This window comes from Aegilops tauschii, chromosome 7 (genome assembly GCF_002575655.3).
Source record: "Aegilops tauschii subsp. strangulata cultivar AL8/78 chromosome 7, Aet v6.0, whole genome shotgun sequence".
Classification (NCBI taxonomy): Eukaryota; Viridiplantae; Streptophyta; class Magnoliopsida; order Poales; family Poaceae; genus Aegilops; species Aegilops tauschii.
Genome location: NC_053041.3, coordinates 630,614,083 through 630,622,923, shown reverse-complemented (window position 1 = coordinate 630,622,923; position 8,841 = coordinate 630,614,083). Strand labels below are relative to the sequence as shown.

Below are 8,841 nucleotides of genomic sequence, written 5' to 3'. Positions count from 1 at the left end.
TTCAGAAAATAAATACATCTTATATAAAGGAACATAGGGAGAATGTCGGAAGAAAATGAACACCCGGCACTCGGATCGATAAACACCCAAATAAATAAGGCAAAATGAGGAAATTCCTTTAGTGCGGATCTCTCCGAAGAGTAGTAGGAAGCGGCTCCCGCTCGTGGCTGGAGATAGCGTTGAGAATGACGGTGCCTAGGTCAGCTTAGCTGGCTTCCCGTGTAGCTCCTCCGCTTGTCAACGTTTGGCTTTGGCGCCGCAACGGTCGTCGAAAATAAAATAACATTTTGGTAGTTTGAATGTACTTTAATTTAAACTCACTTTGTATTTTCAAAGGGAAAATATTAACTACATGTAATATGTAAATATTTTATTTGGGTCTTTAGTGATCCATATAAGCCTACTAAAAATTTAAACAATCAATAAGTTTTTTGAATTATAAAGAATATAGAAAATATTAACTATGTGTAATATGTAAATATTTTATTTAGTTCTCTAATTATCCATATAAGGCCACTGAAAATTTAAAAGGCTTTTGAGTAAATTTTTGGACGTTAAAACAATCCAAAAGTTTTCTGAATTATGAAGAAAATAGAGAAGCTTTTGTTCGGCCTAAGCCCAGCGTTAACGATAGCAGTAGCAGCTAGCCCATGTATACAGTAGAGGCCATGCCATGAACGCCGTCGCGTATCTACGCTCCCCTCCGTTGTTGCCCGTCCAAGTGCTGCGCCACAAATTAATGCTCTGAAGCAATTCCACCGTCATTCGTACCTACTAATCCGCTCCTCATCTGCTCTTGTCCGTCCATCTGTGCTTAGCCGGTCTATTGCCGTCCATGGCTCCTCCTCCGTTGTTGTCCCGTCTGTGTACGGAGTACTCAGACGTTCGTTGTCTATTCCGTTCTCTTCTTAGTTAGGTTCTCTTTTTCTCAAATCTCTGACACCTCGCCGTCTGTTAATATCGCAGTCGTACATATATAAGTTGATGAGATTTGGTCGACAAGAGTGATGTGGGATTACTAATGAACAAACAATCCTACAACTCATGAGAGGCTTCAGCTAGCATACCTGGTGGCAGGTTTGATGACTTAAGGTTAGGTCGTGAGTTCGATCCATACGCACTGTCTTTTTGGAAACCCAGGGCTCGCGGCCCACAAGAGTATTTCTCTGGCCCAGGTGGATTTACGTGGCCTATACTGATTTAGCTGCCGGACACGTTGATTGTTTCCATTAGCAACTTACAGTACCACCTCGTTTATATTACGATTTTGTCTATACAAATTGTAAAAGCGTATTATGACATGAGAAGAAAACGTATTGTGACGGTGAACCCGACAAAGTCAATCCGTGCTTTATTATTAGGGAGAGATTAGGGAAAGATTTAAAACAGAAAAGTTTGAATTTTGCCGTTTTCAAATTAAGCACTCCATGGAGCTCGGTCATCATTTGGCATTTTTCTCTACCGAAGGCACTTTCCACATTCCCTCATTATATACATGCATGCATGTAATAAATACAAAAATACTGATGTCATCAAAATTCAAAATGCTTTATAGCTCAAACCGTCGATCAGATTCAGAATCCATTTTGAGAGGTACACACACTCAAATAGTTATAATCACTACGGTCTAACCATGTTGTTCTGATCTGTAGGTTGAGTATAGTTGTTAAAAAGTATGGACAATATTAAATAAAATCACCAGTTTATCAATGGAAAAAGTTATACAGAAGAAATTTTTTATTCTTCACTTTTGTGTAGACATGCATCATTTCATTAATTTTGTTCCTTTCATCTTTTCCTCAGCAGTCAAATTGGTTGGGGAAGAGAGCCTTTAGTCCCAGTTTCAGAGGGCCTTTAGTCCCAGTTCCAGAGGGCCTTTAGTCCCGATTGGTGGCTCGAACAGGGACGAAAAGGGCAGTATATGTCTAACACTCTCTCTGCTCTGTTGGGCCTACTTCCCCTGCGGGCCTGCATCCTGGCCTATTTATAGTTCGGTTTCTGGTCGTATGCACACTGTTATGGCCTAGTAGGTAGGCATTTTTTTATTTTTTATGAACTTTTTTGCTATTAAATTTTTTAACAAAAAATACTTTATGAAAAATTCTTTTTGCTATTAAATTTTTTAACAAAAAATACTTTGATAATTGTAGTTGCATAAAATTTATATAATTTTAAGTTAAAAATATTTTGATTATAACTAGAGGATTATAAAAGCTTTTTAGTTAATTCTTTTTGCTATTGAAGAAATTTTATATAATTTTAAGTTAATATTATTTTGATCATAACTAGAAAATTTCTTTTAAGCTAAATGACCCGGAAATTGAAAAGCACTACAAATAAACTCTGAAAAGGTTGAAACTTGGCATGGTATCATAATTTCACGAACATAGCATGTGCTAAAATGTTGAGAGGGTTACGGAAAATACTAGATGCACTTCGTGTACAAACTGGACAATCTGTTTCGAAGTATCAGGGTTTCGGACAAAAACTCATCTATTACAAAAGGATTTCATATTTTGACATGTAACTGCAGTGATATTCTAGATCAAAGCCATCATCAGATCTACAGTTTTTCTTCGCGTGTGTCCCTTGCTTATTGCGTGGTAACCATGGATAATTTTCGTCGTTTAACAGGATGTTTGGGTCAGCCTTTATTTGGAAGGGAGGAATTTCATGAAACTTTTCATAATCTTTAGACATGTCTGTCTTGTCCTCCACTCCCATGATATTTCTTTTCCATGAAAGAACTATGTGGCGCTTTGGCTCATTGTATGATGTATTCGCTTCCTTATGTTTTCTTTTTCTTGGTTTGGTAGACATGTCCTTCACATAGAAAACCCGCGCCACATCATTGGCTAGGACGAATGGTTCGTCTGTGTACCCAAGATTATCGTTGAGATCCATTGTTGTCATTCCGTACTGCGGGTCTACCTGTACCCCGCCTCCTGACAGATTGACCCATTTGCACCGAAACAAAGGGACCTTAAAATTGTGTCCATAGTCAAAAGTTCCCATATGTCCACTATGTAACCATAATATGTGTCATTTGCCCTATTGGTTGCTACATCGATGCGGACACCACTGTTTTGGTTGGTGCTCTTTTAATCTTGGGCGATCGTGTAAAATCTATTCTCATTTATCTCGTACCCTTGGTAAGTCAATACAGTCAAAGATGGTGTCTTGGCCAACAAGTACAGCTCATCTCCAACAATGTTGTTACCCATGAGATGTGTTTGCAACCAACCGCCGAAAGTCCCGATGTGTTCACGTGTAATCCGGTCGTCATACTGTTCCGGTTGTTTGGAGCGTAGAATATTCTTGTGTTCGTTAATATACGGGGTCACCAAGGTAGAATTCTATAGAACTATGTACTGTGCTTGAGCCCAAGAATGCCCGTCCCTACATATTATTGAATCCGCTCCTAGCGTGCCTTTTCCACTCAGTCTCCCCTCATACCGCGATTGAGGTACACCAATTGGCTTAAGGTCAGGAATAAAGTCAACACAAAACCCAATGACCTCCTCTGTTTGATGGCCCGTGGAGATGCTTCCTTCTGGCCTAGCATGGTTAAAAACATATTTCTTTAAGAATCCAATGAACCTCTCATAGGGGAACATATTGTGTAGAAATACAGGACCCAGAATGGCAATCTCGTCGACTAGATGAACTAGGACGTGCGTCAAGATATTGAAGAAGGATGGTGGGAACACCAACTCAAAACTGACAAGACATTGCACAAAATCATTATGTAACCTTGGTAGGATTTCTGGATCGATTACCTTCTGAGAGATTGCATTGAGGAATGCACATAGCTTCACAATGGCTAATCGAACATTTTCCAGTAGAAGCCCCCTCAATGCAACCGGAAGCAATTGCATCCTAATCACATGGTAGTGATACGACTCCAACGTATCTATAATTTTTGATTGTTCCATGCTATTACATTATTTGTATTGGATGTTTTATGTGCATTATTATGTTATTTTATGTTATTTTTGGGACTAACCTATTAACCTAGAGCCCAATGTCAATTTCTGTTTTCCTTGTTTTGAGTTTCACAGAAAAGGAATATCAAACGGAGTCCAAACGGAATAAAACTTTCGCAATGATTTTTCTTGGACCAGAAGACTGGGAGAGGGGGCCAGAGGGGAACCGAGGAGGCCACAAGCCTCCTAGGCACGCCCCCAGGGTGGGGGCGCCCTGAGGGCTTGTGGGCCCCTCGGGTGTCCTCTAGTCCTAATTCTTGCACTATAAATTCCCAAATATTCCCAAACCATCAAGGCATCCACCAAAATACTTTCCGTTGCCGCAAGCATCTGTTCCCGTGAGATCCCATCTTGGGGCCTTTTCCGGCACCCTGCTAGAGGGGGATTCGATCACGGAGGGCATCTACATCAACCTTGCTGCCCTCCCGATGAAGCGTGAGTAGTTTACCACGGACCTAAGGGTCCATAGCTAGTAGCTAGATGGCTACATGTTTCTCTTTGATCTTCAATACAATGTTCTCCTCGATGTTCTTGGAGATCTATCCGATGTAATATTCTTTTGCGGTGTGTTTGTCGAGATCCGATGAATTTTGGATTTATGATCTGATTATCTATGAATATTATTTGAGTGTTTTCTGAACTCTTTTATGCATGATAAAATGTCTTTGTATTTCTCTTTGAATTATTGGTTTGGTTTCGCCAACTAGATTGGTTTTTCTTGCAATGTATGAAACAATTTCTTAACTAATATATGAAACAATTTCTTAACTAATATCGGGGTTGTGCATGATGAAATACTTTGTGTAATGAAGATGGAGCATAGCCAGACTATATGATTTTGTAGGGATAACTTTCTTTGGCCATGTTATTTTGAGAAGACATGATTGCTTTATTAGTATGCCTGAAGTATTATTGTTTTTATGTCAATATTAAACTTTTGTTTTGAATCTTAAGGATCTGAATATTCATGCCACAATAAAGAAGATTACATGGATGAATATGTTAGGTAGCATTCCACATAAAAAATTCCGTTTTTATCATTTACCTAGTCGAGGACGAGTAGGGATTAAGCTTGGGGTTGCTTGATACGTCTCCAACGTATCTATAATTTTTTATTGTTCCAAGCTATTATTTTATCCGTTTTGGATGTTTTATATGCATTATTATGCTATTTTATATTATTTTTGGGACTAACCTATTAACCTAGAGCCTAGTGACAGTTTTTGTTTTTACCTTGTTTTTGAGTTTTACAGAAAAGGAATATCAAACGGAGTCCAAATGGAATAAAACTTTTGCGATGATTTTTCTTGGACCAGAAGACATCGAGAAGACTCGGAGAGGGGGCCAGAGGAGTCCCGAGGAGGCCATAAGCCTCCTAGGCGCGCCCCTGGGAGGTCCCCTGAGGGCTTGTGGGCCCCTCAGGTGTCCTCTAACCATAATTCTTGCACTATAAATTCCCAAATATTCCCAAACCATCAAGGCATCAACCAAAATAGTTTTCCACCACCGCAAGCCTCTGTTCCCGTCAGATCCCATCTTGGGGCCTTTTTCGACACCCTGCCGGAGGGGGATTCGATCATGGAGGGCATCTACATCAACCTTGCTGCCCTTGCGATGAAGCGTGAGTAGTTTACCACGGACCTAAGGGTCCATAGCTAGTAGCTAGATGGCTTCTTCTCTCTCTTTGATATTCAATACAATGTTCTCCTCGATGTTCTTGAAGATTTTCCGATGTAATATTCTTTTGCGGTGTGTTTTTCGAGATCCGATGAATTGTGGATTTATGATCAGATTATATATGAATATTATTTGAGTCTTTTCTGAGCTCTTTTATGAATGATTAAATATCTTTGTATTTCTCTTCGAATTATCGGTTTGGTTTGGCCAACTAGATAAGTTTTTCTTGCAATGGGAGAGGCACTTAGTTTTAGGTTCAATCTTGCTGTGTCCTCACCTAGTGATAGAAGGGATAGCGAAGCACGTATTGTATTGTTGCCATCAACGGTAAAAATATGGGGTTTTCATCATATTGCTTGAGTTTATCCCTCTACATCATGTCATCTTACTTAACGCGTTACTCCGTTCTTATGAACTTAATACTCTAGATGCATGATGGATAGTGGTCGATGTGTGGACTAATAGCAGTAGATGCAGAATCGTTTCGGTCTACTTGACACGGACGTGATGCCTATATTCATGATCATTGCCTTAGATATCGTCATAACTATGCGCTTTTCTATCAATTGCTCGACAGTAATTTGTTCACCCACCGTATGTTTTCTTTCAAGAGAGAAGTCTCTAGTAAAACCTATGGCCCCCGGGTATATTTTCCATCATATATTTTCAGATCTATAAACCAAAAATACCTTGCTGTAATTTATTTATATTTACTTTAGTTTGCTCTTTTATTTATCTTTTATACCTATCTCTATTAGATCTCACTCTTGTTCGTGACCGTGAAGGGATTGACAACCCCTTTTTTTGCGTTGTGTGCAAGTGTTTGTTAGATTGTGCAGGTGCGTAGATTGGAGAGTTGCTTGCGCCTCCTACTAGATTTATACCTTGGTTCTTAACTGAGGGAAATAATTATCTCTACTTTATTGCATCATCCTTTCCTCTTCAAGGGAAAAATCAACGCAAGCTGAACCAGCAGCGGGCAGTCATGAGACTTTAGGTTCTCGAACTTTTTCTCTGCCATATTTATTATTCCCTTTATATTCGACGAGAAGCCAAACGGGACCTTCATACTGAGCATGCATTCAAAGAAGATTTCCTTCCCTTCTTTCGTAAGAGCTTAGCTGGCAGGACCTTGATACTGCTTTGGATGCATGCCGTATTTTTCGTGCACATGTTGTTGGTCCTCCCGTGCCTCCGGTGTATCTTTTGTCTTCCCATACACGCCCAAGAAACCTAGCAAGTTCACGCAAAGATTCTTCGTCATGTGCATTACGTCGATTGTGGAGCGGACCTGTAGGTCTTTCCAATAGTGTAGGTCCCAAAATATATATTTCTTCTTCCACATGGGTGCGTGTCCCTCAGCGTCATTTGGAACAGATTGTCCACCAGGATCCTTTCCAAAGATAACTTGTAAATCCTTGACCATATCAAGTATATCATCACCAGTTTAGAGGACGGACTTCTTCCGGTGATCTGGCTCACCATTGAAATGCTTGCCTTTCTTTCTTAAGAGATGCTTGGTCGTAAGAAATGGATGATGTCCCAGGTACACATTCTTCTTGCATTTGTCCAAATATATACTTTCGGTATCATCAAAATAGTGCGTGCATGCATGGTATCCCTTGTTTGTCTATCCTGAAAGGTTACTAAGAGCAGGCCAATCATTGATGGTTGCAAACAGCAACGCTCATAGGTTAAATTCATGCTGTTTGTGCTCATCCCACACACGAACACCTTTGATATGCCACAGATGTAAAAGTTCTTCAGCTAATGGCCTTAGGTACACATCAATGTCGTTGCTGGGTTGCTTAGGGCCTTGGATGAGCACTGGCATCATAACGAATTTCCGTTTCATGCAAACGAAGGAGGAAGGTTATAGATACACAGAGTCACGGGCCAGGTGCTATGATTGCTGCTCTGCTCCACAAAAGGATTAATGTCATCTGCACTTAAACCAAACCATATGTTCCTTGCGTCATCTGCAAAGTCCCGCCTCTTCCTCTTGATTTTTCTCCACTGCGACCCGTCAGCAGGTACTCTCAACTTCCCGTCTTTCTTACAGTCTTCCTTGTGCCATCGCATCAACTTGGCATGCTCTTTGTTTCCGGACAAACGTTACAAGCGTGGTATTATAGGAGCATACCACATCACCTTGGCAGGAACCCTCTTCCGGGGGCGCTCGCCCTCAACATCACCAGGGTCATCTCAATGCACTGCATAGCGGGCATGCGTTCAAATTCTCGTACTCACCGCGGTAGAGGATAAAGTCATTAGGGCGTGCATGTATCTTCTGGACCTCCAATCCTAGAGGGCATAGAACCTTCTTTGTTTCGTACGTACTGTCGGGCAATTCGTTATCCTTTGGAAGCTTCTATTTCATTATTTTCAGTAGCGAACCAAATCCCTTGTCTGATACACTATTGTCTGCCTTCCATTGCAGCAATTCCAGTGTGGTACCGAGCTTCGTGTTGTCATCTTCGCAATTTGGGTACAAACCTTTTCTGTGATCCTCTAACTTCTCCATTTCACTTTCACATTCTCTCTGTGCATCAACAATGACCCGGCGAAGATCATCATCGGGCACATCTCGTGCCTCTTGATCTTCAGCGTCCTCCGTTGCAGTATCACCGTATTCAGGGAACATAGGATAGTTGTCATCATCCTCTTCTTCTTCATTATCTTCCATCAAAACCCCTCTTTCTCCTTGCTTGGTCCAAATATTATAGTGTGGCATGAAACCCTTATCAAGCAGGTGCAAGTGAAGAGTTTTCGCGGAAGAGTGATCCTTCGTATTCCCACAGACAGTACATGGACACTACATAAAACCATTATCCTTGTTTGCCTCAACCACCTCGAGAAAATTATGCAGGCCCTCAATGTAGTCGGAGGTGCATCGGTCACCGTACATCCATTGCCGGTTCATCTGCGTGCATTATATATTTAAGTATATCAAAATCCATTACAGAACATCATGAATAGAGAAGTAACCAAATTAATAAAAGTTAATCATCACATTAAAACCAAAGTACAGTAGTGATAAAATGTTATTACTGAAAAAAATAAATACATAAAGTTCATACATAGTTCTCATAGCACAACACACAGCTAGCTCTCTAGAGCATCTAATTAAAACATACATTGAAACTAACATACAACTATGTAAAAAATTTAAATGCAA

At 40.4% G+C, this 8,841-nt stretch overlaps 1 pseudogene; it reads right to left on the bottom strand.

Moving 5' to 3' along the window:
• Positions 1-2,079: 2,079 nt before the first annotated feature.
• Positions 2,080-8,454, bottom strand: LOC141026497 (uncharacterized; annotated as a pseudogene).
• Between the last annotated feature and the right edge of the window lie 387 nt (positions 8,455-8,841).